General features: G+C 43.2%; 1 non-coding gene across 1 annotated transcript; it reads right to left on the bottom strand.

Annotated features, from left to right (window-relative positions):
- Window positions 1-1,748: 1,748 nt before the first annotated feature.
- On the bottom strand, window positions 1,749-1,855 carry LOC132608449 (small nucleolar RNA R71). Its single transcript, XR_009570369.1, has one exon. It is a non-coding gene; the product is annotated as a small nucleolar RNA R71 (small nucleolar RNA).
- Between the last annotated feature and the right edge of the window lie 10,364 nt (window positions 1,856-12,219).

Genomic DNA, 12,219 nt, shown 5'->3' with positions numbered 1-12,219 from the left:
GAGCTAAATTTCCAGAGAGTTTCAATAAAATCTTCAGTGTTACGGTTTAGTGTTACGGTCCGTAACTCATGTTACGGTCCGTAACATGTCACCGTAACATGAGCTAAAATTCGAGAGAGTTGCCAAGTAATTGTCACCACTTACGCTTCAGAAGGACGGATCGTAACACAGGGTACGGTCCGTCGCATGGTGGCCGTAACGTCGAAGTGGTCAAATGACGAAATGAAGGACGGACCGTAACCTGAGTTACGGTCCGTAACAATGCGGCGTAAGGGCATTTTTGTCCAGAAACTTGGCGCGATTTTTGGCTCTATAAATACATAATGTAGGGTTTTAATTCATTATTCAGATTTTATTTTAGAGGCATAAACCCTAGATTTTTAATCTTGAAGTGATTGGAGCATTTAAGGCAACAACTTCACTCTCATTCCATCTTGTATTAGTATTGTAAGTGTATTATGTTAATCTTTAAGCTTTTTCTGTCAAGAAACATTATGAGTAGCTAATTTCAATTCTAAGGTTGTGAATCCCATGATGGGTATTATGTGAATGGGTTTCTATTATTGATATATGCATAATGGTTGTTGTTATTTATTCTATCTTTGTGTTGTAACGTTGGGTAATGATTGCAAGCATTAGCCGAAGCCATTATATTGACTTTTCTTGGGAAAGAGAGTCAATATTGGTAAGATTGAATAACAATGACTCGAGGCGTTAACCCTCGTTTAATAGACTAACTTAGGAATAAGAATAAGTCTAAATTGGCATTATTGGTCGCTCTTCGATTGTAACTCTTTTATATTCGGAAGAATCATAAAGAGGAAATACTGCTTAACTGTTGGGAAACATTAAGAAGTCTTTAAGAGATCAAGTGCATATTCTTAGAACAACCATTAGAAGTATATCACATTGAAATTCGAAGCATAATATCTAATCAAATTGGGAAACACAACCTTAGTCTCTCTCTCATATTAATTACATTCTAAGTCAAAGTATTCAATTACATTATTCAACAATCAATTCAAACTATCCGGAATAGGATTAAAGCATTTAAAGATTGGTATCGCATACGATTAGTACTCTTTTCTCTCCATATTCCCTGTGGGATTCGACCCCAACCTTGTTGGGTTACTATATTTGACAACGTCCGCTTTACGCCATTAATAGGTGTAATTTGAGCGTATCAAATTTTGGCGCCGTTGCCGGGGAATACGGTTCAGAAATTACTAATTGTTGTGTACTATTCTTTAAAACTTTTTCTATTCCATCACACCTCGTTTGCTGTTTTAGTGAACCAGGTGAACATGGCTGGAAGACCCCATCGCAATCAAGGGAACCAAGGGGGGATCCAAGTGAACCATCCTGCACCAGAAGAAGAGGAGGATGAGAATGTATTTGCAGAATTCATCGACGAAGCTGATTATGCTTCTGCTGTAGTTCCCCCGAGAACAGGAAATGCTAATTTCAAAATTGATAGTTCTATCTATCAGCTATTGAAACTTGAAGGCTATTTCCGAAATTCTTCGGAAGACTGTCCCCTTCGACACCTAAAGAATTTCGTGCATGTATGTTCCCAACAATCTCAAGGTGCTGTTCCTGCTGATGCACTGCGACTGCGGGTTTTCAAATATTCATTAGCTGGCCAAGCTAGGGAATGGTATGAAAAGCTCCCGAGCAATACTATTCATACCTGGAATGAGCTGGCCAATATCTTTCTAAAAAAATGGTTCCCACCCAGCAAAAAGGCTGAGCTTTGGGATAAGATTTTTGGGTTTAAACAACTTCCAGGGGAACAACTATATGCTGCATGGGAGAGGTTCAAATATTATCTAGCTCAATCTCCGAATCATGGATTTCCAGATGCAATTCTCACAGAGAAGTTCTACAAGGGGCTAGATACAATGAATCAAATAGCTGTCAACACTGCAGCTGGGGGATGCTTTATGGACAAAACCTTTGTCAACATCACCCGGTTGCTCGACAAGCTTACTACCCATAATCAAGCCTGGCATTCGACTGATAGCGAATTCCTATCATATGGTAGTCCCTCTGTGGCCGCGGTGGCCAAAGAAAATCATGAGCGAGATCATGCGTTCGCTCAACTGCAAACCACCGTGGATTTATTATCCAAAAGGCTTATGGAGAAAGAGGCCAAATGTGTAAACGTTATCGATGAGATGCCACCTCATGCTCCCGGAATGTATCAAGTTTCTGACGAAACTTATCTTGAGGGGCAGCCACAATATGAGGATGCGAATTATGTCAATAACTCGCAAGGGGGTTATCAACGGCAAAACTACCAAGGTTCCGGTAATCACCCATGGCAAAGGCCTCAACAAAATTACCAAGGACAGAATTATGGAAGAACTGATCAGGGTAATCCCAATCAAGGGAATTACAATAACAATAATTATGGCAACAAGAGCTCTAACCCCTACATTCCACCTAGGGGGCAAGCATCCAATTCCCAGCCATGGAAAGATAATTCAGCTACTAACTCTGCTGGTAACACGTCTAATGATTCTGCAGAACTGAAGAGTATGATGCAGAAAATGCTGATGAATCAAGACAGAACAGAGAGCACAATCAAGGGAATGTCCCAGGTCCAACTATCGCATTCAGCTTCCATTCAGAAGCTTGAAGCGCAATTCAGAGACCTTTCCCGAGAAGTGCATACTCCTCAACGGGGACAATTACCGAGTGATACAGTTCCTAATCCAAAAGGTAGTGGAGTGAACTCTGTGGAGAATGTACTTGCCATTAGCACCAGAAGTGGAAAAATACTTCAGGGTGACAATAAAAACCCAATTGATCATGAACCAATTGTTGAAAAAGAAGCGCAGCCTAGTGTATTGGATGATATTGTCGAGGAAGAAGCAGGGGAGGAAGTCCCCATTGTAGTTGAAGAAGAGCTGAATCTTAATAAACCAAAGGAACCGGTGGAAAACCAGGAAAAGGGGAAGGCAAAACTTTCCGGTGCTCTTCGCCCTTTGAGCCAATTGTTTAAATCTTCACCGCCTTTTCCTCAAAGGTTGGTGAGAAAAACAGAAGATGAGAAGTGCTTGAGATTTTATGATCAACTCAAGCAGTTGACGATGAACATTCCTTTCATGGATGCTGTTAAAGAAATGCCTGGCTTTGCTAAGTATTTGAAGGATCTTTTAACAAAGAAGAAAAAGCCATTGAAACACGACACTGTGGGTATCACTCACCGCGTTAGTGCCATTCTTTCCAAAACCACTGTGCAAAAGAGGGAAGATCCTGGAGCATTCACAATTCCATGCACCATAGGGCAGCAAAATTTTGCCAGGGCTTTGTGTGATAACGGGGCTAGCATAAATCTTATGCCCCTGGAAATTTTTAAGAGATCGGGGCTAGCTATGCCAAGGCCAACTACCATGAGGTTGCAGATGGCTGACAGATCGATAAAAAGGCCAGTTGGAGTAGTTGATGATGTGCTGGTTCAAATCGGGGAATTTCTACTGCCGGCAGATTTCGTGATTCTTGATTGTGCTATTGATCAAGAAATTTCTATTATTCTGGGAAGACCTTTCCTTGCCACAGGGAGGGCTCTTATGGACTCCGAAAAGCACGAAATAAAGTTCCGGGTGAACGATGAGGAGGTGACTTTTCACGCTAGCAAAGGCATGAAGTTACCTAGTCCTTATCAAAGCATTTCAGTCATAAACTCTGTTGACAAGGTGGATGAAGCAGTGGAATTTAAAATGGAGGAAGAATGCTTGAGCGAAGCATTGTTGGCCATCTTGGTGAATTTTGATGCCGACCAAATGGAGGGATATAATGAGACAGTGAATTCACTCACAGGTCTGGGGTCTTACTCTTATGAGCCCAAGAAATTGTCTCTTGATCTAGAGAAACGAACAACTCCTCCAGCAAAACCATCAATTATTGAGCCACCGAAACTGGAACTCAAGAAACTGCCATCACATCTTAAATATGTATTTCTTGGAGAAAATGCTACTCTTCCAGTTATTGTGTCATCGCTTCTGAATGAGGGCCAAATTCAAAGACTCATCGTAGTCTTGAGAAAGCATTTAAGAGCTCTGGGTTGGACTATTGCAGACATCCGGGGGATTCCCGCCGGAATTTGTGAGCACCGAATACAGTTGGAGGAGGAAAGTTCGCCGAGTGTTGAACATCAGAGAAGATTAAATCCACCGATGCAAGATGTGGTGAAGAAGGAGATCATTAAGTGGTTAGATGCTGGGGTGGTTTACCCGATTGCCAACAGCCCTTGGGTAAGCCCTGTTCAGTGTGTGCCAAAGAAAGGGGGCATCATTGTTGTCCCTAACTCGAAAAATGAGTTGATTCCAACAAGGACTGTCACCGGTTGGAGAGTGTGTATGGACTACCGGAAGCTGAATACCGCATCTTGCAAGGATCACTTCCCTATGCCTTTTATTGATCAAATGCTTGATCGGCTAGCCGGAAGATCTTATTACTGTTTCTTGGATGGGTACTCAGGATACAACCAGATCAACATTGCGTTGGAAGACCAAGAAAAGACTACTTTCACTTGTCCCTATGGGACATTCGCTTTCAGCCGGATGCCATTTGGTCTTTGCAATGCACCAGCTACCTTCCAAAGATGCATGATGTCCATATTCTCTGATATGGTTGAAAACTTTCTTGAAGTTTTCATGGATGATTTCTCGGTGGTGGGAGATTCATTCGATGAATGTTTGGGTCATCTTGATCGGGTGCTGCAACGGTGTGAGGAAACCAACCTCGTGCTCAACTGGGAGAAGTGTCATTTTATGGTCAAGGAGGGCATTGTCCTTGGCCATAAGATTTCAGAAAAAGGGATTGAGGTTGATCAAGCTAAAATCGATGTGATTTCACAACTCCCTCCGCCCATTTCAGTAAAAGGAGTTCGGAGTTTCTTGGGGCACGCCGGATTCTATAGAAGGTTTATCAAAGACTTCTCAAAAATTGCAAATCCCATGTGCAAACTCTTAGAAAAAGAATCCAAATTCAATTTTGATGAAAAGTGCATCAAGGCGTTTGACGAGTTGAAGCTGAAATTAACCTCCGCACCGATTGTGGTGTCCCCAGATTGGTCACTTCCCTTTGAATTAATGTGTGACGCCAGTGGTCTTGCAATTGGTGCTGTGCTTGGACAGCGGCTAAACAAAATGCTACACCCAATTTATTATGCCAGCAAAACATTGAATGGAGCCCAGCTGAACTATACAGTAACGGAGCAAGAATTACTTGCTATTGTTTATGCTTTTGAAAAGTTCCGGGCTTATTTGTTGGGTGCCAAGGTAGTGGTTCACACTGACCATGCTGCATTGCGCTATTTGATGACGAAAAAGGATGCTAAGCCTCGGTTGATAAGATGGGTGTTGTTGCTACAAGAATTTGACTTTGAAGTCAGAGACCGGAAAGGGTCAGAAAATCAAGTAGCTGACCATCTTTCCAGACTGGAAGCACCAGGGAGACCGAGTGATGTGCTAGATATTGATGACACTTTCCCGGATGAAAGAGTTTTGGTCATTTCCAATGATGTGGCACCATGGTATGCCGATATTGCCAATTATTTGGTAACTGGCATAGTTCCTGAAGAGTTGAAGACATATCAAAAGAAGAAGTTCTTGCGAGACTGCCGACAGTATTGTTGGGATGAGCCTTACTTATTCAGAACGTGTGCTGACAATATGATCCGGAGATGTGTGGCGGAATCTGAGGTGATGGACATCTTGAAAGCGTGCCATGATTCTCCAGTTGGTGGACATCACAGTGGAAATCGAACAGCAGCCAAGGTGCTAGAGTGTGGCTACTACTGGCCAGCCATTTATCGTGATGCAAATATGTTGGCACGCTCTTGTGATAAATGCCAACGCCAGGGCACAATAGGTCGGAGGCATGAAACTCCGATGAACTTTGTTCTTGAGGTGGAGCTATTTGATGTATGGGGAATTGATTTTATGGGGCCCTTCGTGAGCTCCTACGGCCTGAAATACATTCTTGTCGCAGTGGATTATGTCTCCAAATGGGTGGAGGCGGTGGCCTTGCCTAACAATGATGGTAGGAGAGTCAATGCGTTTCTCAAAAAGAACATCTTTACTAGATTTGGCACTCCTAGAGCTATTATTAGCGATGGTGGATCTCATTTCTGCAATAAACCATTTGCTGATCTTCTTGAAAAATATGGCGTGCATCACAGGGTTGCCACTCCATATCATCCTTAGACGAGTGGTCAGGTTGAGGTCTCAAACAGAGAAATAAAAAGCATCTTGGCAAAGACGGTCAATGTGAATCGCACTGACTGGTCTAAAAAGTTGGATGATGCTTTATGGGCATATCGCACGGCATTCAAAACGCCTATAGGGACTTCACCGTATAAGTTGGTATTTGGGAAGGCATGTCATTTGCCTATTGAGCTTGAGCATAAAGCCCTTTGGGCATTGAAAAAGCTGAATATGGATTGGCATGAAGCAACTAAGCTGCGGTTGTTTCAAATCAACGAGATGGATGAATTTAGGTACAATGCCTATGAAAGTGCAACACTGTACAAGGAAAAGATGAAATACTATCATGACTCGAAGATCCTAAAAAGGGATTTTCAGCCAAAAGACTTGGTCTTGTTGTACAATTCACGCCTGAAGTTCTTTCCAGGCAAGTTAAAGTCTCGTTGGTCTGGTCCTTTTGAAATTGTGAGTGTGTCCCCAAATGGAAGCGTCATTGAGGTGAAATCCGAGGATGGCACTCGGACTTTTAAGGTGAATGCACAAAGAGTGAAGCATTACCATTGGTGTATTGATGATGGTAAGGTCGTGGATAGGTATCGTTTGAAATATGGCTCCTGAACTCGAAAATGAGGTACCACGTCGAGCCGTGACGTTAAACCAAGCGCTGTGTGGGAGGCAACCCACATTTAACGCTTTGTAAGTAGTTTAAAGTTTGTATTTTCATTGTATTCTTTTGTGTTGTTGATGTGCTAATGTGGTGGGATTTTGAGAACTGAAGGGACCAAATAACTACCAAGTGATCCAAGGCGAGACGCTCCACGTTACGGCCCGTAACTCTTGTTACGGTCCGTATCATGAAGCGTAACAGGCAAAAAGAAAAAAAGAAAAAATCACTGAAGGGTGAGGAAGAGTGTTACGGTACGAGTTACGGTCCGTCGTACGTGTTACGGACCGTAACACTGTGTCGTAACTTTGATGCAAAATATGGGCTTCACTGGAAATTTTCAACATGTTACGCCAGGTGATACGGACCGTAACATGAGTTACGGTCCGTCGATTGGACTGCCAGGTCATTAATGAATAAACGAAACAGGGTCGTTTGATGAACCGTAACACAAGATACGGACCGTATCCTATGATACGGTCCGTAACAGGTAACGTAATTGTCGGAAATGTTTAAATACATTACCGACGGTTCCCATTCCAAATTATAACGATTCTTCACACGTTTTTCAACTCCCTCTCCCTCATAAATCCTCTCTTCTCTTCTTCACATCCTCCTCTCTTCATCCTCCTCCCATTCTCCCCCATATTTCTCTAAAATCTCATTACTATTTTCTTATCCACAATCACTGTTTTAAGTTGAGTTTCATCCTTACAATCGCCAACGATCAGGTATTACATGTCTTTACTCTTTTCTTTTAGCTATCAATGCGAGTTCTATGATGCTCATGAGTAATTTCGTAAAATATGTGTTGAAATTCGTGTTTTGGGCTGTGTTGATTGAGTTTGCATTTAAATTGATAAGTTATGGGGGATTTGACATTGGTTGGGGGTTGGGATTGGTATTGGTGCTGTTTAAAAGATTCGTGGGTACAAGCAACTGCTTCCCACTGAATTGGAGGGCAAATCCGGTTGAAGGTTTCATTCGTGAAATTACTAAATCGGTTTGCCCACCAACTGTTCGATACAAGTCCCCAATGAAAACTTTAATAAAATCGGGTGAAGTCTGAGTAACCCGAGGCATGTGAGGGGATATAATATTGTTTCACAACATACCCATGGATCATTAAGTCGAAAATCTTGGCCTCGTGCTTAAAACGATAAAATTTGGCCAAGCCATTTGTTTGCTACTCTGTTGCCCGTCATTATGTGTTACGGACCGTAACGTACGTTACGGACCGTAACATCACACCGTAACACCTCTCAAATTTCCAGTAACTTTTCTGGAAATTTTGATCACGTTACGGTACGACGTTACGAACCGTATACTATGATACGGACCGTCGACTGTGTTACGGTCCCTTTGCTTAATTGAACCATTTCAGTTACGGATGAAGATACGGCCCGTAACACCATCGACGGTCCGTCGACTGTGTTACGGTACCTGACCTAATTAAAGTCTTTGGCTTAAATTCATAAGGTGTAAAATTTTTACAACTTCTCGTACATCATATCTAACTTTTCCTTCCACAGGTATGGGTAAACCACGACAATCAAAGAAGGCTTCACCTAAGGTCGTGCAAAAAGGAAAAGGTCGTGCTGCAAGCAAGGTAACCTCACGGCTGCGCGACGACGATCTGATCAAGGACGCCAGGCCTAAAAAGAGGTCGGTCGCACCCAGCAAGCCACCCCCACCAGTTGCACCCAGCCAACCAGACCCACAATCAGAAAGTTCCTCCTCGACTGAGGAGTTAAGAGAGTCGAGCTCGTCGAGTTCGTCGAGCCAAAGTGAACCCCAGCGGGCTATCACACCAACACACCGACCTCAACCACCCATTAGACAGTCTACTGCGGAGGAGCGCGAAAAAGAGCGCGAACAGGAAAGAAGGAAACTTGACATTCGGCTGCAAACTATGACTGAGAAGATCCTCCGGTTTAATGTGGAGGGATCTGAAGATTTGTATAACAAGGGGTGTGAGCGGGTAAAAGGTGAGGGAATGGACCCAAGGCGGAGTATTTTCGAGGAACGGAATGTCATCTTCGATGGAATCGAAGGATATCCCGGCATTAGTGATACTATCCGATTCCACAAGTTGGAGTTTTTGAAAAACCCCGTTGGGTCCTACATATCGGTTTTTGTTAGGGAATTCTACGCTTCATATGGGGCAGCTGTATTCAAAGTAGTGAAGAAAGGGCAGCGAGCAACTCAAGTACCGGCAATGAATGAGGTTGTATTCCGGACAAAGAAGATAGATGTCTCTCCATCGGCTATAAATAAAACACTATTCGGGAAAGATTATATAGAGCCTACAGCAGCGGAAGAAGGGGAGTTTGCCTACAAAATTGAACAGAAGGATACAATCCCCGTCCGAAAATGGGTAGCTTCTGTTATTGCACGGACAACAGATCCTGAATGGGCCATAGTGCCAAAGTTGACAGCCACCACGCGGATTTGGAAAAACACCCTAACGCCAGAGGCAAAGTTTTGGTGGCAAATTGTTCTGTTCCGAATCCGTCCTACCCAATCAGATAATTATTTGACTCCAGACAGGGCTGTTCTTGTGGCTTCCATAATGTCGCGATATAAGATCAACTTCGGGCGACTGATAGCCGAAGACCTCCGAGAGAGAGCCACCCAGCCGGCCAGTTCCCTCATTAATCCATGCCTGCTTACGCTACTATGCTTGCGTTCAGAACCAGAACCCCTACCCCATATCGATCACAGTGTGATTGCCAGCCATATTTATGACATCACAAAAGGGAAAGATGAGGTGTTCAGCCAAGGTTCGTTGCCCTCTGCATCGGTTTCTGAGGTGCCGGAGGGGCCTACGGGATCAGATGTTATACCCTTGGCTATCATGGGTGAAGAGGGAGCTGCTGCGGATCAGCACACAGATTCTGAGGCTCCACCGGCTGATCATGCTACACAGTCTATGCCACCTCCAGCCGCACCTACTTCGGGTGGTCCTACCTTTTACACTGGAGCAAGCCCAGTACCACCGCAGGCAACACCAGGAGTCCCACCCGAGCTTGCGAGAAAAATGATGTTCAACCGGGACAATTTTGGGGCGGTGGTCTTACAAGCGGATCGCACAGATAGGCAGGTCAAGCAGATCATGACTGAGCTAAAATTATACACAAAAAAAGCTATTGATGCAGCGCTGCGACCGATAAAAGAACAGATAAAAGAACAGATGGCTGCGGACCACCTACAATCATTACAAATCCACTCCCGGATAGATGGTATTGAGCGCAGGATGACTGAGCTGACTAGGACACACCCTACTATGGAATTGGGCGGTATTCGGAGTGAGTTGCGGTCTGTCAAGGATGATGTGCAGAAATTGAAGGCCCAGGAAGTGGCTGTGGCGACAGACCAGCTTCCTAAAGTACACACGGAGTTGGTACAGACCTTATACCAGCCGATTCAGAGCTTACTAGGGGATGATGACAACGATGACACGGTTGAGGAACAGCACGACGAGGAGTTGGAGGAGGATATCCCCTCTTTGGACAAAGGGAAGCGAAGCAGAGCCTCGCCAGATCTCGAGCCCACTCTCCAAAGTCTTGATCCATATGCTGAGTTACGCCCACAGAATGAGGAAGAGGAGCGGCGTACTTTGAAAAGAATCCGCCAGGAGTCCCGGTTAAGTTCCGACACCGCAGGAGCTACTTCTAGCTCAACTCAGCCTACAGAGCCGGCTCACCGTATTTCTCCCCCATCCACTGCTCCACCCCATGATGCTGCGACAGATCCGAGTGCCTAGTGCGCTCCAGGGAGGCCCTCCAAATTTTTTACTGCGTTATATTGATGCTTTGAGGGCAATGCATGCTTTTAAGTTGGGGGTGTGGTATTTGCTGATTGGTTGTTGGGATTGCTGTTTTAGTATACTGGATATTGTTTTTATTGTTTTGTTTTGGTAAATATCTTATCAAAATTGTGATAGTAAGCATGTGTTTAAGACAATTGTTATTGTTTTGTTTTGTTGGTATTGTTTTTATTAACAAGTATGTGTTAGGACGTTCTTCGGCTGTTCTTTGCTATGTGTTTCTATTCCCGAAGAATGCTGTGTGTATGTTGAACCTAGCATGTTTAGAATGTTTAATATAGAAGTAAAGTAATGCTGACTTAAGTGGTGGTGGTCCGTGTTTCTAGCATAGATAAAAATGGTTTTTACAAGTTCAATGATATCCCTCCGAAAAATAATTTGTGATGTACATCAAAACTGAGTTGTTGATATTGACATGTATGGTTCTTTTAATGACATTGCAAAGAAAGGGTGTTTATGTATGTGAAATCTTCAAACGAAAATGAAGTCGGAGTATTTAAACAATCCTTATGCCATTGTGTTGTGAGTTTTTAGCTTCTATTTGCATATGATGCCTGCAATCTAGAACTTGCCCGGTTGGTCGTGCGTGAATTCTAAGGAGAATTAGATTGTGAAGTGATCTTAGGCTTTCTTTGTATTAACCTCAAAGTATCTTAAATGAGCCTGGCCCGTACAGAAAATGATCCCTAGTCTCCCATTTTTGAGCCTATAGACTTTTTCTTCGAATAAACCCATTTGGCACCAAGTCCCTCCTTGACACGGAAGATTGACAAATGAGGCTAAAAGCCTAAGTTGGGGGTGACAAGTCAAAAATGCGGAAAATGAGGCTAAAAGCCTAAGTTGGGGGTGATAAGTCAAATATGTGCACGCATGGTATGCAAATTTCTTTGTGAGTATGAGTGTTCTTCTGTCTCTTTAGTCTTCTGTCCCATTTATGTCGTAAATGTGTGTTGGGACATTCTTTGGTCTATGTGAGGGCATAAGGATTGTAGGTTTCAAAATAACTGGCTTTCCGGAAGTTGAAATTCATGTGCATAGAGGCCCCCGTACTATGATTATGTCATTAATTGAGGTTGCATAGTGAATTGACATTTTTCCGAAATGTGCATCTTGTGTCACAAATAGGAGATGGATAAGAGCCTAAATATTTTTCTTGAATTGAAGAGTCCGTGCTAGAAACACATGCCAAAACCACCGTAGTCATTCTTATTTTGCTAAGATGTCGTGTGTTAGTAGTGAGTATTGTTGTAGTTGCTTGAGGACAAGCAAAAGCTTAAGTTGGGGGTGTTGATGTGCCGTGAATTTTGGCACATTTTATGCCTTTGTAACTAGAAATATTGCTTGATTTTAAGTGTTTTTATATTGTTTCTTATGTTATTTTTGTGTTTTATAGGGTTGATTAACTAAGGATCGGAAATGAGAAGTAATGCTGGAAAAACGGACAAATTTGAGCTAAGCGACGGTCCGTAACTCATGTTACGGACCGTAACGGTGTCCGTAACTCATGTTAC

Source organism: Lycium barbarum, chromosome 8 (genome assembly GCF_019175385.1).
Source record: "Lycium barbarum isolate Lr01 chromosome 8, ASM1917538v2, whole genome shotgun sequence".
Classification (NCBI taxonomy): Eukaryota; Viridiplantae; Streptophyta; class Magnoliopsida; order Solanales; family Solanaceae; genus Lycium; species Lycium barbarum.
This window is presented reverse-complemented; position numbering and strand designations above follow the sequence as displayed.